We start from the raw sequence: 22,735 nt of genomic DNA on the forward strand, positions 1-22,735 counted from the left end.
CATAGCATTTATGTGGCTTGTCCAGTTCAGTTTCTGGTCAATGGTGACCCCAAGGATGTTGATAGTAGGGAATTCAGCAATGGCAATGCCATTGAATGTCAAGGGGAGGTGGTTAGATTCTCTCTTCTTTGAGATGGTCATTGCCTGGCACTTCTGTGGCGTGAATGTGTCTTGCCACTTATCAGCCCAAGCCTGGATGTTGTTGGGATCTTGTTGCATATGGACGTGGGCTGCTTCAGCATCTGAGGAGTCGCGAATGGTGCTGAACATTGTGCAATCGTCAGCGAACGCCCCCACTTCTGACCTTAAGATGGAGGGAAGGTCATTGCTCAAGCAGCTGAAGATGGTTGGGCCTAGGACACTACCCTGAGGAACTCCTGCAGTTGCGTCCTGGGACAGAGATGATTGACCTCCAACAACAACAATCATCTTTCTTTGTGCTAGGTATGACTCCAACCAGCAGAGAGTTTTCCCACTGATTCCCATTGACTCCAGTTTTGCTGGGGCTCCTTGATGCCATTCTCGGTCAAATGCTGCCTTGATGTCAAGGGTAGTCACTCTCACCTCACTTCTGGAGTTCAGCTCTTTTATCCATGTTTGGAGCAAGGCTGTGATATGTTCTGGAGCTGAGTGGCCCTGGCAGAACCCAAACTGAGCATCAGTGATCAGGTTATTGCTGAGCAAGTGCCACTTGATAACACTTTTGACGACTCCTTCCATCACTTTGCTGATGATCAGGAGTAGACTGACAGGGCAGTAATTGGGTTGGATTTGTCCTGTCTTTTGTGCACAGGACATACCCGGGCAATTTTCCACATTGCCGGGTAGATGCCAGTGTTGTAACTGTACTGGAACAGCTTGGCTAGGGGCGTGGCTAGTTCTGGAGCACTAGTCTTCAGTACTATTGCCAGAATGTTGTCATGGCCCATAGCCTTTGCAGCATCCAGTGCCTTCAGACATTTCTTGATATTACGTGAAGTGAATCGGATTGGCTGAAGACTAGCATCAGTGATGCTGGGGACTTCAGGAGGAGGCTAAGATGGATCATCCATTTGGCACTTCTGGCTGAAGATGGATGCCACTTATCAGCCCAAGCCTGGATGTTGTCCAGGTCCTGTTGCATGTGGACATGGGCTGCTTCAGTATCTGAGGAATGGTGCTGAACATTGTGCATTCATCAGCGAACATCCTCACCTATGACCTTATGATGGACGGAAGCTGAAGATGGTTGGGCCTAGGACACTACCCTCTGGTTCCTTTGCCAATCATCTTAAAGCTGTGCCTTCTGGTTATCTACATTTCAGCCACTGGAAAATCTTTCTCCTTGTTTTCTTTATCGAAACCCTTCATGATTTTAAATACCTCTATGAAATCTCCTCATAGATTTCTATGCTCTGAGGAGAATAACTCCAGGTTCTCCAGTCTATCCATGTAACTACAATCCCGTCACTTCACAGTTCTCATGAACGATCTAAAACAATCTTCTGTCTTTTCACTTTTCAGATACTGGCATTCCTATGTATATTTCCAGCAATTTCTTTGTTGCCTCTATGCTGCTTTCCCTCTGTACAAATTTAAATTTAACCTCACTTTCCTTGGGGAAATTAATGGAATTCAATTGACAGCCTATTTAAGACCTGCCTGAGTTTATTTCCCATTGACTTTACTTCCATGGCAAGTAAATTAGGGTGGGGTATGATACGAATCTCTGATCCAATCCTGTCACAATAACACAAGAAATAGGAGCAGGAGTAGACCATATAGCCCATTGAGCCTGCTGTGCCATTCAATATGATCATGGCTGATCTTACACTTGAACTTCACTCTCCCACCTGCTTGCCATATCCCTTGATTCCCTGAGAGACCAAAAATCTATCTATCCCAGCCTTAAATGCATTCAACAATGGAGCATCCCCAATCCTCTGGGGAAGAGAATTACAAAAATTCACAACCCTTTGCGTGAAGTAATTTCTCCTCCTCTCAGTTCTAAAGGATTGGCTTCTTATCCTGAGACTGTATCCCCATGTTTTTGATTTCCTGAGCAGCGAAAACCATCTCTCAGTGTGTACTCTATCCAGCCCCTTCAGAATTTTGTACATTTCAATGAGATCACCTCTCATTCTTCTAAACTCCAGGGAATATAAGCCCAATCATCATAGGACAACCCCCTCATCCCAGGGATCTATTTAGTGAACCTTTGCTGTACCGCCTCCAATGCAAGTATATTGGTATGCCAATGTGATTTGTTGAATGATAATTTTCTTTGGTCCACAAACCAGAGATCTGAATTTATATATTTTTTTAAAAAGACAAGCTGCCAGCAAAGTCATCCTTTCAGCTTAAGATTTGCAGCACTGCATCCTACACTGCAAGGACTGTGAGGAGGAAGATGAAATGTCTGCTAATGTCCCAGCAAGATCCAAAAGCCAGGATGTTTAAAGGAACTACCTTTTCTCTCAGCAAGCAGAGAATTAATGCTAACTGCTCTGTTAAAATGACTGACTGACTGTCATGTGACAAGTCCCTCCCCATCTGTGGTTTTCCCCTGATGTTTTTCTCTGCAGCAGAGGAGAAGCAACTGGCCTCTGACTTGAGGTGCTGTAACCTGCAAGGTTATGGATCAAGTGCTGGAAAGTGGGATGAGATTGGGCAGCTTTTTTTTTAGCCAGCACGGACACGACAGGCTGAATTGCCTCCTTCTGTGCTGTAATTTTTCTATGTTTCTATGGTGCTATGAGCAGACCCTAAGTGGGGCGTCTCTCTCTCTTTCTCTCTCCATTCCAGCTTGAAAGCTTTCAAATCCTGATAGTTGACTGAGCACCTTTTCATACTCCGGCTACAATCAAAAACCCTGTTGGAGGAAATCATCTGTATCACTATGTCAAAGAGACTCACTGAACTAGTCATCTACCTCTTCAAACTAAAAGCCTTAGGACCACTGAATTCAGCTAGAAGCCAGCTGAATCACCAAACTCCACAGACTGTATACCCCTTTTTGCTTCCGATGCAACGGGACTGCCATTTGAAGTGCTGAACAGGTAATGATAATACTTTAGCATGCAATTGATTTCAATTCAATGGGGTGGGGGGGGGTCTTGGAATTACTTGAACTGTAGGCAGGCCTCGTGTGCCTTCGGATCCTCAGCCGTTGAAAGGTGACATCACCAGGTGATGCCTCAGTGTCATGACGGGATGGCAGCCATGACAAGCACTGGATAGGGGAAGAAATGGGAGAGGAGGCCATTGTCAGTCTGCAGTGCTGTGCACTTGTATAGGCGGGCTTGGTCTTAGATGGCAGTACTGGGTGAGCTTCATCTCCGGTGGCAGTGACAGGTGGGCTTGCTCTTGGGTGACTGTACTGGCTGGGCTTGGTTTCAGGTGTGAGGGTCGGTGGGCAGACTACTGGGTGCTGGGATGGCTCTCAGCAAGGGTGGACGCTGAGGACCATTAGTGCGCATGCCAAGGGGAGTAGAAATACAAAGATGCCAAGGCCACTTTGTCTCTGCACGGACAGCACTTTGGAGATCTACTGATTACCTGGCATGGGTCTCATGCGCCCTGTCTTTGTGGACTCATGTAGCGTGATGCAGCATCTCCGACAGACTGAGGGCAAGGAGGCAGCTGTGCCTGTCTGTGAAACTCCATGACAAGAGCCACAGTGGTCGGTCTTACCAAGAAGGGCCCACCTGCGCCAGAGAGCGTATCGGACTCAACTCAGCCATCTGCATCTGTCCAAGCGGCATTGTCAGTGAAGATTATGGCTCTCCAGGCAGTCCGTCACCAACTTATGCAACATGTTGCAGGACAAATTACTACTTATGGGATTTGGTGGTCACCCTATGCCTGTGGCCCTGAAGATTACCGTGGCACTTAACTTTTACACATCTGAATATTTCCAGGGATCCATTGGTGACATGTGTGGGGTCTCACAGGCAGCAGCCCACTGCTGCATCAAAGAGCTGACCAATGGCCTGTCCAAGACAGCTGGCGATTATGTGCACTACCAGTCTGATCCTGACAGTGAGGCTGAGAGAGCCATTGAATTTGGGGCCATCGCTGGATTTCCCCCAGGTGCAAGGTGTGAAAAATTGCATGCATGTGGCCATCAAGGCACCAACAGACCAGAAAGTGACCTTCATCAACAGGAAGGGCTTCCATTCAATCAATTTCCAACTGGTCTGTGACCACCAAAAGCATTTCCCTCAGGCGTGTACCCACTTCCCGGGAAGCAGCCACGACGCCTACATACTTTGACAGTCCGAGGTGCCACAGCTTTTCCGGCCATCCGCTCACCTTCAGGGATGGATTCTCGGGGACAAGGGCTACCCATTGAAGAGATGGCTAATGACCCCTGTGTGGACCCCTCACACTGCAGCAGAGAAGAGAAACAACACTTGACATGTCTCCACCCAAACGACCATTGAGCAGGCCATTGCGCTGCTGAAGATGAGATTCCAGTGCCTGCACTGGAGCAGGACTCTCCTCAGGCATCACGGCTACTGAAGCTGGGCTCAGTGGCGGAGGGGCTGAGGAGCTGTTGTCCACATTGAAATGCCCTGAGGGGAGCCCCCAGATGTGGAGGTCAGCCTTTCCTCCTCCCTTTCAAGGTTCACATGAACCTCCCTGCTGACCAGAGAAGGACAAAGAGCTGAAGAAGTCTCCAGGCGCCTCGTTCTTCTCTCACCTTACCACTGCTGCGCTGAGTTCATGGCCAAGGCGATGGTGTGTAGGTCTGCACGCATTTGTGGGATTTGGCTCTCCATGAATGCCACCAACCTCTTGATGGAGGAAGTCATTGGTTCACACGCCTCAGACATGGCAGCATTCATGGCATGGATGGAGTCATAGGAACATTGGAGCAGGAGTAGGCCATTCAGTCCATCGAGCCTGCTCCGCCATTCAATATGATCATGGCTGATCATCCACTTCAATGCCTTTTTCCCACACTACCCCATATCCCTTTATGTCATTGGTATTTAGAAATCTGTCAAAGAACAAAGAACAGTACAGCACAGGAACAGGCCATTCGGCCCTCCAAGCCTGCGCCGATCTTGATGCCTGTCGAAACTAACACCTTCTGCACTTCCGGGGCCCATCTCCCTCTATTCCCTTCCTATTCATATATTTGTCAAGCTCTACTTTAAACATACTCAATGACTGAGCATCCATGGCCCTCTGGGGTAGAAAATTACAAAGATTCACAACCCTCTGAGTAAAGAAATTTCTCCTCATCTCAGTCCTAAATGGCTTCCCCCTTATTTGAAATTGTGTCCCGGGATCCCCAACCAGGGGAAACATCTTACCTGCATCTACCCTGTCTATCCCTTTAAGTACTTTGTAGATTTCAATTAGATCACCTCTCATTCTTCGAAACTCTAAAGAATACCGTCCCAGTTTCCCCAATCTCTCTTCATAGGATAGTCCTGCCATCCCAGGAACAAGTCTGGTGAACTTTCGTTGCACTCCCTCTATGGCCATAATATCCTTCCTAAGGTAAGGGGACCAAAACTGCACACAGTACTCCAGGTGCAGTCTAACCAAGGTTCTATACAATTGAAGCAAGACTTCACTACTCCTGTACTCAAATACCCTTGTGATAAAGGCTAACAAAGCATTAGCCTTCCTAATTGCTTTCTGTACCTGTATGTTAGCTTCAATGACTTATTGACGAGGACACCAAGCTCCCTTTGTACATTTACACTTTCTAATCTCTTAACATTTAAGAAATACTCTGCACATCTATTCCTCCTACAAAAATGGATAATCTCACATTTTTCCATATTATATTCCATCTGCCACTTTCTTGCCCACCCACTAAGTCTGTCCAAATCCCCTTGAAGCCGCTTTGCATCTTCCTCACAACACACATTCCCACCTAGTTTTGTGTCATCTGCAAACTTGGAAACATTATATTTGGGCCCCACATCTAAATAATTGATCTGTGTTGTGAACAGCTGGGGCCCAAGCACTGAGCCCTGCGGTGCTCCACTAGTCACAGGCTGCAAATGCGAGAATGGCCCATTTATTCCTACTCTCTGCTTTCTGCCTGTTAACCAATCCTTAATCCATGCCAGTATATTACCTCCTATCCCACATGCTTTAATTTTGCTAACCAACCTCCTGTGGGGGTCTTTATCAAAAGCTTTCTGAAAATCCAAGTATACCACGTCCACTGACTCCCCTTTATCAATTTTGTTAGTAAAATCCTCAAAAAACTCCAACAGGTTCGTCAAACATGATTTCCCATTTATAAATCCATGTTGATTATGTTCAATCAGATCATTATTATCCAAGTGCCCATTTATCACATCTTTTAGAATAGATTCTAACGTTTTCCCTACTACTGATGTAGGCTAACAGGTCTGTAGTTCCCTGTTTTCTCTCTCCCTCCCTTCTTAAATAGTGGGGTGACATTTGCTACCTTCCAATTTGCAGGAACTGTTCCAGAATCCATAGAATTTTGGAATATGAACACCAATTCATCCACTATCCCCATAGCTACCTCCTTCAACTTTCTGGGATGTAGAATATCAGGTCCTGGGGACATATGAACCTTCAGCCCCATTAATTTCTCCAATACAACCTTCTTACTAATACCAATTTCCTTCAATTCCTTATTCTCCCTGGTCCCTTGGATCTCTAATTCTGGGAGATTTCTTGTATCCTTCTCGGTGAAGACAGACACAAATCTTCTCTGCCATTTCTCAGCACTTAGCTTCTCTGCCATTTCTCTATTCCCCATTATGAATTCTACTGACTCTGCCTGCATTGGACCCACATTTGTCTTAGCCAAATGTTTCCCTTTTACGTACCTGTAGAAGCTTTTACACTCCATTTTTATGTTTTTTGCTCATTTACATTCATATTCTATTCTCACTTTCTTTATCAGTTTCCTGGTCCTCCTTTGCTATATTCTAAAATCATCCCAATCCTCAGATTTACTATTATTTCTGGCAACTTTATAAGCCTTTTCTTTTAATCTTATACAATCCTTAGCTTCCTTTGTTATCCACGGTTGACTGCCTTTACTTTTGGGGTTTTTGTGCCTTGAAGGAATGTATAGTTTCTGTAAAGTATGTACCAGTTCTTGGAACACTATCCATTGTCTATGCATTGTCATACCTTTTAATGTATTTTCCCAATCCACCTCAGCCAATTTGCCCCTCATACCTTCATAATTTCCATTGTTCAAATTTAACACCCTGGCTTCAGATTGAACTACCTCACTTTCAAATAGAAAGTAAAATTCTATCATATTATGGTCACTCATCCCTAAAGGTTCTTTTACAACAAGATTATTAATTAGCCTTTTCTCATTACATAATACTAGATCTAAAATAGGCTATTCTCTCGTCGGTTCCTCAACATACTGCTATAGAAAACCATCCCTAACATACTCCAGAAACTCTTCCTCCATAGCAGTAGTGCTCATTAGGTTTACCCAGTCTATATGCAGATTGAAGTCACCCATAATTACTGTATTACCCATGCTACATGCTTCTCTAATCTCCTGATTAATACCATGCCCCACACTACCACGACTGTTCGGTGGCCTATGAACAACTCCTACCTATGTTTGCTGCCCCTTGCTGTTTCTTAGCTCTACCCAAACAGATTCCACATTTTGTTCTTCCGATCTGAAATCATCCCTTACAAATGTACCGATCCCATCCCTTATTATCAGTGCAACACCACCTCCTTTTCCTTTTTTCTGTCCTTCCTAAATGTTGAATAGCCTTGAATATTCAGTTCTCAGTCTTCCTCACCCTTCAGCCACATTTCCATAATGGCAATTAGATCATATCCATTTACCTCTATTTGTTCCTTTAAATCATCTACCTTCTTGTGAATGCTGTGTGCATTCAGGTAGAGTGCCCTTAACCTTGTCTTCCTGACATTATTCTGCATTCTAAACCTAGTTGATGCTTGTCTTTGTTTTGCCTGCCATCTAATGTCGCTTGCTACTTTTCTACGTCCTGTTACCAGCTTTACTTCCTTCCAATTTGAGCTACCCCACAGGTTCCCATTCCCTTGATAATCTAGTTTAAACCTTCCCCAACAGCACTAGCAAATATCCCTGTGAGGATATTAGTTCAAATCCTGTTAAGGTGTAGCCTGTCCATCTTTTATAGATTCCACCTGCCCCAGAACTGGTCCCAATGCCTCAGAAATCTGATGCTATCTGTCCAACACCAATTTTCCAGCCACATGTTCAATCGATCAATCCTCCTATTCCTATGCTCACTGGCACGTGGCACTGGAAGTAATCCTGAGATTACTGCTCTTGAGGTCCTGCTTTTTAATTTCCTTCCTAACACCCTAAAATCTGCTTTCAGGACCTCATCCCTCTTCCTACCTATGTCATTGGTACTAATATGGACCATGACCTCTGGCTGTTCATCCTCCCTCAGAAGGATATCCTGCAGCCGCTCTGTGGCATCCTTGACCCTGGCACCAGGGATGCAACATACCATTCTGGAGTCACGTTTACTGCTGCAGAAATGCCTGTTTGATCCCTTGATGATTGAATCCCCTATCGCTATTGCACTTCCACTCTTCTTTCTTCCCTCCTGTGCAGCTGAGCCACCAGTGGTGCCACAGACTTTGCTCTGGCTGCACTCCCCTGAGGAACCATCGCCCTCACCAGTATCCAAAATGGAAAACTGATTAGCAAGCAAGATAGACTCAGGGGACTCCTGCACTGCCTGCCTTATTCTCCTAAACTGCCTGATGGTCACCCATTCCCTCTCTGCCTGTATGCTCCTCACCTGCAGTGTGACCACCTCCCTAAATGTGCTATCCATGTAGTCCTCTACCTCGCAGATGCACAACAGTGACTCTCGCCGCAGCTTGAGTTCCGAAACCTGGAGCTCAAGCTTCTGCAGATGGGTTCGTCTAGGACATGCGGTGTGTCCATGCCTTCCCACGTACTGCTGGCTGTACATTCCACTTGGCCGAGCTGACCTGCCCTATCATAACTTTAAAAACTATTTATTACAATTAGAAGTAGAAAAACTTACCAGTTACTCACCAATCAGCTTCTTCCCCTGTACCGAAGAGAGAGGCCGCTACTGGAGGCTCAAAAAAGGTAGGAAAAGGAAAGAAAAAGAAAGAAAAGAGCCCCTTCCTCATTGAGTTCCAAAGAAAGGTCACTGGCCCAAAACGTTAACTCTGCTTCTCTCTCCACAGATGCTGCCAGACCTGCTGAGTATTTCCAGCATTTCTTGTTTTTATCCCTTCTTCATTGAATTCCCTCACATACCAACTCCCACTTTACACCCTGTGCACTCAAAGTAGCTCTCACTACAATTTTTTTTCTCTCTTAATTTTTAGTTCCCCTCCTTCCTGAACTCCCTCACTTACCAAACTCCCTTCTTCGCACTCTGTGCCCTCCAGCAACACTCAGTGCAGACAAACAGCACTGAGAGTCCCCTGAATTTATGCTCCCCGTAAACAATGCTGTGTCAGCTGTGCTCGAGCTCAGAAACTAGTTTAAGCTAGCTACCCAATTAACTAGCTACAGCTACTCTCAGAGAGCTTGTATATCCCTGTTTAAAACAGTAAGAAAATTAAATTTCCTCTGAACTTAAACAGTAATTTCAATTAATTGTTAAATGTAAACAAAACAAAAACTAAACTTCAGAGAGGTTTACCTTAAAATCCACTCACTTACTAAATTCCCGTCTTCACACTCTGTGCCCTCCAGCAACACTCAGTGTAGACTCAGTCCTCGATCTTCCGCTCATGGCAGCGCATGGCCTCTGGCAGCTCTGCCAGATATTGCCTTACTTCTCTCTGTAACTCTAACATGCCCTATGCTGTCGACACCAGAGGCTTATCATCAGCCAGGGGCTCAGCATGGGCCTGGCCACCTACAGTCCTCTGAATGTCAGTGGCCACTGCTGTCCCAACCTCAGCCAGGTGCTCAGGTGTGTGCGCGGCACTCTCACCAGCTTGTGACCCTGATTCTAAGGCCAAGCAGAAACCCACTGAGTTGAGCATATCTGTGCTGGTGGAAAGTGATGTGACAGTGCGTCCTCTAACTGTTCCTCCTCAGATGTTGATGGCTGTCCCCCTTCAGTTGGAGCCTCCTGTGGCCGTCAACCTGCATGGGAAAACACAAATATGTGTATGTTAGATCGTGTAGATCTTGTCATGCCAGCCATGCATGATGTGGATCTCCAGAAGTGTGTTGGATGCCAAATGAAGACAGTCCTCACTTTCCTGCATGAGACTGCTGTCTCACCATCCCCTATAGACCAGCTGCCCAGGATCCTCACTAACTCCAGTACCTTCACCTCAGCCGTCGACAGAGGCCGTACATCTGGAATTTCTCCACCAGTTGTTGAGTTCTCTCTGTTGTTATGGGCCCACTTGTCCTGGAAGCAAAAAAGAAATTGTGAGAGTTCACAGGAAGAGCGAGAAAACAGTTCTGCTAGTGGCAGCCTCTCATTCACTGCTGGGGTTTCCTGCATGCCTTTTCCCCATGTCCGCTCTCAGGGGACGTAATGGGGGTGAGCTGTGAAAGAAGGTGGCCTGTGTCCGAGATGCTGCCATCTATGTACCAGGATGTGGTGATGCCTAACCCGCTTTGCCAGTGCCTTTCTGGTGACTCCCTCACCATGTCCCGCTGCCTCCCGCGTAGCCACATGCAAGCCCCCAAGAGGAGAAAGGTATGGAGCACTCACCTTGGCAGAACAATGGAGGTCATTAATTCTCTTCCTGAACTGCACCCATGTTCAGAGGGCTGACTTCATGGCTGTTGACCTCCTTTCTGCGATCTCCATCCAGGCTTGCTTGGTCAGGTGGGAAGACCTCTTCTTGCCACCCTCGGGAAAAGGATCTCCCGCTTTTCCCTTGCAGCCTGGAGGAAAATCTCCAGGGAGGCATCGCTAAACCATGTGTCTTGCCTCTGCTAGAGTGCGCCACCCTTCTCCGGGTGGGGGGGAGGGGCGGGGTGCGGGTGGGTCCAGGGGTTACAACACCAGGATCAGCAGCAATTCAGAATCAGTAAATCTCTCAAAGGCTGCAATGCAAGTAAGGCTGGCAGGGCTTTAAATATGGCACCACCACCTGCTCTGGAGTCATCTGACACCACAATCAGCGCCTCGGAGCCTGCCCTGTTGCGTAATTGGATGGGCCCGGCACCTCCATTATGATAAGTGGCCCACTGCCGCGTAATCGCAGTCCATCGGTCCCACGCATCACGGGCGGCAACAGCAACCACTTCCAGGTCCACTGCTGGGACCCGCAATAGGAACACTAAATTCAACCCTATGTGTCAGGTAGCTGCATTGTTGACATCAGCAAAGTTCTCCTGAAACCACATCACAAAATCACAGAATTACAGAATTGTTGCAGCACAGAAGAAGGCCATCATGTCTGCACCAGTTCGCCAAAACAATTCAGTTCGTGCCACTCCCCCACCTTCTCCCTGTAACCCTGCACATTCTTCCTTTACATATAACAGTCTAATTCCCTTTTGAATGCTTCAATTGAACCTGCCTCCAACACACTCTCAGGCAATGCATTCCAGACTTTAACCACTCGCTGCATGAAAAGGTTTTTCCTCATGTCACTTTTGCTTCTCTTATCCTTTACTTTAAATCTATGCCCTCTCATTCTCGATCCTTTAACAAGTGGGAACAGTTTCTCTCTATCTACTCTGTCTAGACCCTTCATGATTTTGAATCTCTATCAATTCTCCTCTCAGACTTCTCTTCTCCAAGGAAAACAGTCTCAATTTCTCCAATATATCTTCATAACTGAAGTTCCTCATCCCTAGAACTATTCTTGTGAATCTTTTCTGCACCCTCTCCAATGCCTTCACATCTTTCTTAAAGTGTGGCATCCAGAACTGGATGCAATACTCCAGCTGAGGCCGAACTAGTGTTTTATATAAGTTCAACTTAACTTCCTATCACCTGTCTGATCCTGTTCAGTTTTAGCACTGCCAAAAATGTGGCAACCCTATTCTTCATCTCTTTTGAAGACATTTTTCAAAAATATTTCTTACCTCATTGTCCGGAATAGGATTCTATTACATACTGGAACTGTGCTAAATAAAGACTACCGCAATGAATGGTTATCAGCAATATTATAGATACAGGTACCTGGTCTACGGGAGTCATAACACTACAAAAGCACTTTTACATAGAATTACAGAGAACAAAAAACAGCACAAAAACAGGTCATTTGGCCCAACCAGTCCATGCTGGCATTAATGCTTCACTCAATCCTCCTCCCATCCTTTGTCATCTATCAGCATAACCCTCTATTTCATTCTTCCTCACATGTTTATCTAGCTTTCCCTTATTATCAATACTATTCCCTCAACCCCTCCCTGTGGTAATGATTTTCACAATCTCTGAGTAAAGAAGTTTCTTCTGAATTTCCTATTGATTTCTTGGTGACTATTATATTGATGGCCTCTAGTTTCGCTCTTTCCCACAAGCGGAAACATTCTCTCTGTTTGTACTCTATCAAAACCTTTCACAATTATAAAGACCTCTATTAGGTCATCGTTCAGCCTACGCTTTTCAAGAGAAAAGAAACCCAGCCTGTTCATCGTTTTCTGATAGGTGTAACCTTGCTGTTTTGGTATCATCCTTGTAAATCTTTTTTATGCCCTCTCCAGTGCCTCTATATCCTTTCTATAATATGGTGATCAGAACTGCACACAATACTCAAGTGTGGTGTAACCAAGGTGCGGTACAGTTTAGCATCACCTCTCTACTTCTTAATTCTATCCCTTTAATAATAAACTTGATTTTCTTTCTTTACAGTCTTATTAACCTGTGAAGCTATTTTTAGTGATTTGTGTATTTTTACTCCCCGATCCTTTTGCCCCTCTACTCCATTTAGATCAAGTTATCTGTGGCCTCCTTATTTTGTAATGCCTCATACTTATCTATGTTGAAATTAATTTGCCAATTATATATCCATTCTATACTTCTGATGCAGGAGAATATAGTGAATGATGACCTAATGTAGCAGCACCGGATCTGGTATTGGACTCTCTCAAGGTAGGACCTCGCTCCATTTTTCATTAACAAGTTCAGAGAGAGTGCTGGGCACAGTCAGATAAAACAAAAGATGCTTATTATAGATGCAGAAAACCGCAGTGCAAGATACATGCTATGCTGGTAAGAATCTTGATGATTCACATAATTAAGCCTGTTTCAGGAGGCTCTGTGTTCTATTTGCTGAGTGAAGCAACTTAAATCAAATAAGCACTTCTATTTCATGAATGCTAACATTTCAAGGTGCTGGCAGGTTAATCGCTCGTTACAGAGCTAAATATTGCTAAAGTTAGTAGCGGTATACGAGCATTTTCTACCAAATAGCAAATAGAGAAAGCAAATGAGAGTGAGTTAAATCTTGTCTAAAGTAAAAGAGAGCTTTTCCAGATATATCTGAATTATAACAAATGGGCTACTGTGCAATTAATCTCTGTGAAGACCACTGTGCAAAGATGGTTTGCTCCACATCGCCTCTTCTCCTCAGCTCTATCACCATGGGAATGCAAAGTTCAGGAGTAAGCAGCCTACAATTCTCAGACATTACAGTGTCACCAGTAATGTGACTTTAATTGGCTCCTTAACCCTACTGTAGTCTGCAGGGTATCTTGCTTAATGGCCTATTTACTTCCTTGGCAATTTCCCACCGAAAAATGAACTATTTAACACTCTGTTCCCTGTATTTTTTTAATGATATAGGAAACATAGTGACATTTTTGGAAAAGACAGTCAATGCTTTTTGCTAGAGTTTAGCTTATTCACTATTTTGTAAAGCAGTCAAAGGGATTATTTTAACTTTGTGCAATAGTGTACAACAGGTAAATGGAATATCTCAATAGTTCAGTGAAAATAAAGATTGGGAGATATGTAAAACAGGCTGCTGATTTGCTATTGACCACTGTACACTATCACCCAAAAGCAAAATTACCCCAATATAAGTGGCTCCAAAAGACAATTAGATGCAGGTCTGCATGAAGAAAGATTGAGAGACATGGTGAGAAGGTGGGATAAGTTTATCAGTAAAAGCAGGAACAGCTTGTTGGATGTAATGGCTCATTCAAATTCCTCATCAACTCCCCAGTGTAAGGATAAAAAAATAGAAAACTTCATGATAAATATTTTTACAATAGAACGAACACTAGCTGTTGAGGGAATAACATTAAGTGTTGAAAGAAAAATATGATTTTACAGTATTACCTCCATAGAGAAATTGATGGCCATATTCAAAAAATGATTGGAATATGATCAGGTTCAAAACAACTACCCAAAAGTGTATGCAATAGTCAGTTTTGAAGATTTTGGTCTGCATTCTTGATGGATGAATGCTATTAAACCGGCAGTACATGAGAGTCTCCAACCACCTGGCAGCAAAGAAGATGGGTTAAAGACCTATGCCTATATTGCAGATTAGTGACAGCTGTACCCTTGACAGAATGTGGTCTGAGAGCAGATTTGTCAATTCCTGCAGCATTGAACATCAACTTGATCCAGGAGCAGATGGTATTCTCTCATGATAGAGGCCTGAGACCAGCTAAACAAATGAAGAGGGAATCTGACCTGTCTCACAGATCCCAGGAACACTGAATGGAAATCTTCAGAAGTAAGGGATGTCAAAATGGTGAGAAAACTGTAATAATCTAATGTGTGTGTTGGATTCGAGATCAATCTGCTACTCCTGGCTGGTGAAGAATGTCATTTGCTGTATATGATGTAGATCTCAAAATGCTATAACATAATGTTTGTACAAATCCTGTGCACATCAAATACAGTTCTTCGAACAAAAATTCAGTGATATTACGGGAGAGGAAGCAGAAATGATCACTAGTGGTGCCAACTGTTCTAAATACAGTGATTAGACCAGTGGAGGAATGTCAGTTAAATCCATACAGATCTGTTCTATCATAGACAATGCACTATGAACTGATTAAATTGCAAGAAAGATACTGAACATCGTTTTCAATTGGTATCAGTGCTTTATTGTTAAACTGCATAATACATATTTGACTTAATACTCTACACATATATGCACAGCCTCTTTTATAGTCAAAATGATATAATTTTGAAGATTCACTCTCATTCAATTTTATTTTGCTGTTTTACAATTAAGTAGATGATTGACTGCTCACCAACTAAATAGCATGGTCCTACTGAAACACAAATTAATAAAGAGCATCTTTCCCATTATTCCTGCATCTTTTTTTCCCCAAAGGAATTGTACAGAAGGGTTGACAATGAAACAAAAAGTCATGGACAAAGTTGAAAAAAACATTCTTAAAGCAGAGCCGCTTGAAAATTTGATTCAACTAAAAACTACAAAAAGAGTGACTGCAAATACCCACTGAGTATTTCCAGCATTTTCTGCTTTTATTTCCGATTTCCAGCATCTGCAGTATTTTGCTTTTGTTTGCAAAAACAGCTCTTTTTGTTAAATTCTTATACCAGCAGTCAGTTGATCTCCTTTGCTGTTCCTAATCAGTACTGAGCAAACAATATAGAGAATACTCACTAATATTTCCTGTAATAATGTTGGCTTGTATGATTCTTAAACATAAAATTTCTGTTTTAGCTTATTCCCAATCAGTGACGTTCCAACGTGGCTTCACATAGTCCCAGGACATGAAGTGAGGGAAATTCCTCCCAGTGATAATTTTTGTGCAAAAGTCAGTGCAAAACAAAAGCCTCTTTTACACTCATATTGACCTTTTCACAGAAATATTTCAGGCTGCACAGGGCGGCACAGTGGCGCAGTGGTTAGCACCGCAGCCTCACAGCTCCAGTGACCTGGATTCAATTCTGGGTACTGCCTGTGTGGAGTTTGCAAGTTCTCCCTGTGTCTGTGTGGGTTTCCTCCGGGTGCTCTGGTTTCCTCCCACAGCCAAAAGACTTGCAGGTTGATAGGTAAATTGGCCATTATAAATTGCCCCTAGAATAGGTAGGTGGTAGGAGAATATAGGGACAGGTGAGGATGTGGTAGGAATATGGCGTTAATGTAGGATTAGTATAAATGGGTGGTTAATGGTCGGCACAGACTCGGTGGGCTGAAGGGCATGTTTCAGTGCTGTATCTCTAAATAAATAAAATAAGGTGACGAATTTCACTCCTCAGCAATCAAGGTTGCTGGAAGTATATTAATTATTCCGCACATATGTATAAAGATGTATGGGTAAGTCAATTGATTCCACATTAACAATGTCACTCCATGCTCAAAAGGAGTGTGTTCAGGATTGAAGCTACTATGTTGCATCCCTGGGCTGAATTTTGCTGATTTCGCAAGTCCTGCCGCTGGGGCCAAAAGCAGGAAGTGGCCCACTTTGACGGGCAGCGGGACCTGGGCAGCATATTGATGGGCAGCAGCCAATTAAGAGGTCGCCACTAGGGCTGCTGTCCAATTAAGGACGGTTGCCCGCCTCGAAGAGCTGCCAGCCCAGTCAGAGGGCCAGCAGACCAACAGCCTCAGTAGCACCACTGAGGCTACAGCACCAGGGAGAGGGCGCCTCAATGGCAGGGCACAGTCCAAGAGAGTTGAGGTAGGCTGGGGGAAGCTGGGGCCTAGCAGCCAGGTCCTGGCAATCAGGGTGGGTTGAGGCTGTAGAGCACCGGCAGCGTCGTTGCCGCGAGGACAGCCTTTGCTGCCGAGGGGCCCCTCTGTGGGCCATGGAGTGGTTATAAAGGAGGGACCCCTCCTCTGGAACCCACTGGGAGACCGCTAGGTTTCACTGGGTGGTCTCCCTACGAGGCGGTGGACCCTCCTAATGCGGTAAAAATGCCCACGGAGGCGGGAAGTGGCCCTTAATTGACCACTTAATTTTTCTGCAGCACCTGTGGAAGAGCCTGTCACTCTAGGATTGGCCTTTATAGTCACTCCAGGCGCTGCTCCACACACCAGTGACCACCTCCAGGCGCTTACCAATTGTCTCTTGAGATAAGGAGGCCAAAGAAGAATTGGCTCAATTGGCCACCCGGCAAGCGGCCGTGTCACCAACCTTCCTGCCCCTGGCAATATGGCTCCCCTCCCGATGCCCTCCCCTGCCATTTTGCCACCCCTCTCACCTCCCAGCCCATTGCCAATAGGCTGGAAAAATTCAGCCCCGTATCTCTGAGCCAAACCTAGCACTGAGAATGAGGATTGATGAATTTATCCTGTAATAAATTTATTGTAAAACTCTGGAGGGAATTTAGGGGAGGTGATGGCATAGTGATATTGTCACTGGACTAGTAAACCAGAGACCCAGGGTATTGCTCTGGGGCCATGGGTTCAAATTCCACCATGGCAGGAGGTGGAATTTGAATTCAATTAATAAATCGAATTAAAAAGCTAGTCTAATGATGGCCATGAAACCATTGTCGATTGTCATAAAAACCCATCTGATTTACTAATGTCCTTTAGGAAAGGAAATCTGCTGTCCTTCCCTGGTCTGGCCTACATGCGACTCCAGACCCACAGTAATGTGGTTGACCCTTAAATGCCCTCTCAAATGGCCTAGCAAGCCACTCAGTTGTATCAAACCACTACAAAGTCAAAGCACTGTGCGTGTACCTACGCCACATTGATTGCGGCGGTTCAAGAAGGCATCTCCCACCACCACCTTCTCATGGGCAATTAGGGATGAGTAATCAATGCTGGAATGCTGGCCAGTGACACCCACATCCCCATAAACAAATAATAAAAAAAAATTCCAGAACTTAGAGCCTTGGCCACTGAAGGCACAGCCACCAATGGTGGAGCAATTAAAATTGGGGATGCTCAAGAGGGCAGAAATAGAGGAGTGCAGATATCTTAAGGGGTTGTGGGCTGGAGAGGATTACAGTGATGGGGAGGGATGAGGTCCTGGAGGGATTTGAAAACAAGGATTTTAAATCAAGACGATGCTTGAGCAGAAGCCAGTGAAGGTCAGCGTGCACAGGGGTGACAGGTGAACAGGACAAGATGCAAGTTAAGACACAGGCAGCAGGCTTTCAGATGGCCTCCAGTTTACCAAGGGCAGAATGTGGGAGGCCAGCCAGGAGGCTGTTGGAATAGTCAAGTCCAGAGGTAACAAACGCATGAGGGCTTCAGCAGCAGAGGAGCTAGGTAGGGGCTGAGTTGGGCGATGTTACTGAGGTCTCAATGAAATAGAGGTACCATGTCAATGATTCTATTGTAATTTACAGCTCCTTTGAACCCATCTTCTGTTTTTCTTCTTGTTTCATTACCACCTCCTTTGCCTTGCACTATCATTCTTATGTTATTTAATCTCTCCTGCCTTCCACCCTATCACAGACCTTCCCTTTGTTCTTTCCTTCATTCCCTGCCCCTTTTACCTGATTCTGTACTTGCTCATAACCTGTTACCTCTCTAACGCTTACCAGGTCTGATGAAAAGCCATTAACCTGAAATGTTAACTCTGTTTCTCTCTCCACAGATGTTATCTGACCTGAGTATTTCCAGCATTTTCTGTTTTTATTTCAGATTTCCAGCACTTGCAGTATTTTGCTTTTGTTTAGCGAATTCATTTGAGAGTCTGCTGCTCATTATTTTAGCAGAGAAGTTAACCCATTTAAATTAAACAGATTAATGCCTGCATTAAAATATCAGAGGAATGTCTTATAATGTTAAACATTCGTGTCTTATCAGAAGAAGCAGACAGAACCTCGATTTAACATCACATCAAAAAGAGGGTACCCTAGACAATGGAGTTTACACTTCGTACTGAAGTGTCAGCCTAGCTCAACTCCTGGAGTGGGGCATGAACTGAAAACCTTTTGACCAGAAACAAGATGGCTACCAACCATGTCAAGTTGAGACTATCTCTAACCTAGTTATCACCTACCTTTATTGTTTTTTATTCTTTGAATCCTAGGCTTGATCCTTCTTCATCCATAGGCTCTGGCATCAATTTTTGTAAACATTGTGCCAGCTCTCCAATTAATGTGTGTTCACATCAATAATGATTACAGTTGTTCCTTCCACAGTTCTTAGAATGTGATTTTGCATATGTTTTAATCTTCACTAGTTTAATCATAATGGAAAGGACTGAGAACTGCACAGCACCATCATATTTTGCTTGATTTGAAATTATATAATTTCTCAAGCCAATTCTTAACAAACAATTTACTTGAAACCATTAAAGAAGCAATGATACAGGCGATGAGGCATCCATTATTGGACACCAATAATAAAACTCCTAAACAGTACGACTTATGAAAGCTAGCAAATTACTTTGAAACTGTGATGTAACTTTAAAACAATGAAATATAATGGGCTAAATTTTATTTGGGCGCTGCACTCTGTGGCGGCGCCCTTTGCACTCAGTGGGGTGCTCGCATTCAGCAGCCGCCGCAGAACCCCCGCGATATTATGCATGGGGGCTCATTAGCATCACTACGCCGAGCCGCCGCCCACCCCCCATATCATGGGGGGAGAGGCGGGACATCCGGCGCAGTGAGGAACCATTTGACAGCTGTGCAGCAGGTGCTGGGGCCCTATTTAAAGCACCCCAGCACCTGCTTCCTGGCAGCTGTCAAAGAAATACTTACCTCACTATTGCAGAGTGGGGCTGCTGTCAATCTGGCTGCAAAGCAGAAAGTGCTGGAGAAACTCAGCAGTGACCAGGTTCACAGACATGAAAGTTAACTCTGTTTCTCTCTCCACAGATGCTGCCTGACCCGCTGAGTTTCCCCAGCACTTTCTGCTTTGCTACCACATACTTATCCTGCTGTGGTCCCAGTGTCCTGTGAAGTTGCGATCCTCTTTTTCCACTCAAGTGCTACATTGCTTCTTGTAGGTGCGCGGCACCTGGGTGAAAAGTGTTACAACCAGGTGAGAAAGACGTCTAGGGTTCCCTTTCAGCCTTCACCTGACCTTATCATAACAGGGTTTAATTTTAAACACACTGTGTTTTTAGCTCCCCCTTGATGAATCCTTGTTCACTGCTTTCCAACTATAAGGCAAAGAAACCAGCAGAAGCAGGCTTTCTTAGGTTTAAAGAAGAAAAGTTAAAATTTATTAAACTTAAACTCTAATTCGGTTAGCAACTATGGATACACTTCGTGCCCACGCTAGCATGCATACGCGATACAAACATGCAAGGAGAGACAGAAAAGAGCAGAAGAAAAATAAAGTGGAAATGTTTGAGGCAATATGTGAAGAGTTTTTGTTATGGTTCTTCGAGCGCACTGTAGAGTCCTTGATTGTAGGTAGATCTTGCTTTTCATTGGGGCCCAATAAATCTTGTTCACTGTAGGAGACTTTTCTCTCTTGGGTTCATGTGTCTTCAGTGGATTTGGAGTTCCGTGAGAAACAGCTGGGAGGAGACAGGAGAGGCTGTGATGAGCCAGCCAGGAGAGGTCTTTTCAGTCCAGGAGTAAACAGACACTCTGTGTTCAAACTGTTTTGTATAATTCAGAAAAGCCCAGGTTACCAATCATGTGATTAGCTGGTCTGACCACATCTGTTTGTGGATTCTCTGGCCTTAGCCAACCTTGGAATGTCTCTTCTTGCACACAATACCTGGTGCTCAAAGTCCATTGTGGGTTAAATTAGAGCAGGGAATTGCCCCTTTGTCCTTCCAAGCACTGGCTGTTAGTATGCAAAAAATGTTTTTCTAGCCGAAGGCCTGGTGGTTTTTTAAACAAGTCCTTTCTTCATTTCAGCAACAGTTTGAAATTTAATGTCCATCTGGCTAAATTAATATGCCTCATTCTTGGCAGGTGGGGGTCTAACATGACAGCAAACACAGGGTGATTAGAGTACCATTGCTCCTTCACAAACACAAAAAAATGCAGAGTGTGCACTGTTTATGGAGGGAAGCTACACAATACCTTCTTTCATGCCTTCAGAGCTTTCCCCCTAGTAATCCCAGACCCCCTCCCTTCTCCCTTTAAGAATACAGAGCTGAGACCCCTGTAATCCCCACTTCCTCCTCCCTTACAGAATGCAGAGTGAGACCCCTGTAATCCCCTTCTCCCTTCTCCCTTCCAGTATGCAAAGTTCAGACCCCTGTATATCTGGATTTACCATCACTGTCCAGACTCCTGCTTCTGCTGTCTCGTCTGGTTTTCCATTCGTGAACGGGACAGCACCTGACGCCTGCCCGTTCTACGTAAAATGAGGAAGTGTGTAGGAGAGGTGGCAGGCTGCATAATCTGCAGCGGTAAGTACCGTTTTACATATTCTAATTGGGGTGCTGCCGAGCAGCGGGGGTCTGCACCAAGCTCCTCCTGCCGCCAGTAATTTGCGGTGGGTCCTTCTTGATGTCACGGGTCGAGGTGGGCCTCTTCCTGCAGAATTTTACTGCCCCAGCACTGCGAGCCACGGCGTTGAGTGGCCAGTAAAATTCACCCCAATGTTTTGAATCCATAGGCAATCCAGGAAATCTCACATCGTTTATAGCATTTTAAATAGAAGGAAGGTTACTAGACTCTTTTTTTCATTCATACATGGGATACGGGCATTGCTGGCAAGGCCAACATTTATTGCCAATTCTTAAAAGCCCTTGAGAAGGTGATGGTAAGCCACTTTCTTGAATGCAACTGAGTAGCTTGCTTTAATAAAAACAGAAAATGCTGGAAATACTCAGCAGGTCTGGCAGCATCTGTGGAGAGAGAAGCAGAGTTAACTTTTCAGGTCTGTGACCTTTGATCAGAACTGGCAAAGGTCAGAAAAGAATTAGGTTTTAAACAAGGGCGGCACAGTGGCGCAGTGGTTAGCACCGCAGCCTCACAGCTCCAGCAACCCGGGTTCAATTCTGGGTACTGCCTGTGTGGAGTTTGCAAGTTCTCCCCGTGTCTGTGTGGGTTTCCTCCGGGTGCTCCGATTTCCTCCCACATGCCAAAGACTTGCAGGTTGATAGGTAAATTGGCCATTATAAATTGCCCCTAGTATAGGTAGGTGGTAGGGAAATATAGGGACAGGTGGGGATGTGGTAGGAATATGGAATTAGTGTAGGATTAGTATAAATGGGTGGTTGATGGTCGGCACAGACTCGGTGGGCCGAAGGGCCTGTTTTAGTGCTGTATCTCTAAACCAAACTAAACTGAAGGCAGGGGATTGGTGTTGATGGGGAAGAGAACAAAAGGGATGGTGTGTGATAGGTCAGGAGAGATTAGATAACAAAGCTGTCCTGGGACAAAGGCAAGGAGTGCGTTAATGCTTGTGGTGAAAGACAAAGCATTAGTCCATAGAGAGTGTTAATAGCAGAGTAATGAGCAGCTGTGTCTACATGGAAAATGGGCACACAGTTAAAAAATAAAATAAAGTAAAAAAAATATAAAAAAATAGCCAGACATGCTCTGAAGTCATTGAACTCAATGTTCAGTCTGTAGAGTGACTAATCGAAAGATCAGGTCCTGCTCCTGGAGCTTGTGCTGATGTTCAATGGAACACTGTAGCAGGCCTAAGACCGAAATGTGGGCATGAGAGGTGGTGGGTGGTGGGTGGGGGATGTTGAAATGGCAAGCGATTGGAAGCTTAGAGTCATGCTTTCAGACTAAGCGGAGGTGTTCCGCAAAATGGTCACCCAATCTGCATTTGGTCTCCTCAATACAGAGGTTACCACATTGATTTACTTGCACTTCCTTCAATTTAGTATATTGTATCCATTGCTCACAATGCAGCAAGTTTTTTTTTGCCTCGCCAGGGATGATCGGTCAGGCCCCGGCAAGGCAAGGGTGGTCGATTGGGGGGATGGGGGGCTGTGTTGGGGGTGGTTGAGACAGTGGGAGTGGCCCTCCAGCGG

This window comes from Heterodontus francisci, chromosome 1 (genome assembly GCF_036365525.1).
Source record: "Heterodontus francisci isolate sHetFra1 chromosome 1, sHetFra1.hap1, whole genome shotgun sequence".
Taxonomy (NCBI): domain Eukaryota; kingdom Metazoa; phylum Chordata; class Chondrichthyes; order Heterodontiformes; family Heterodontidae; genus Heterodontus; species Heterodontus francisci.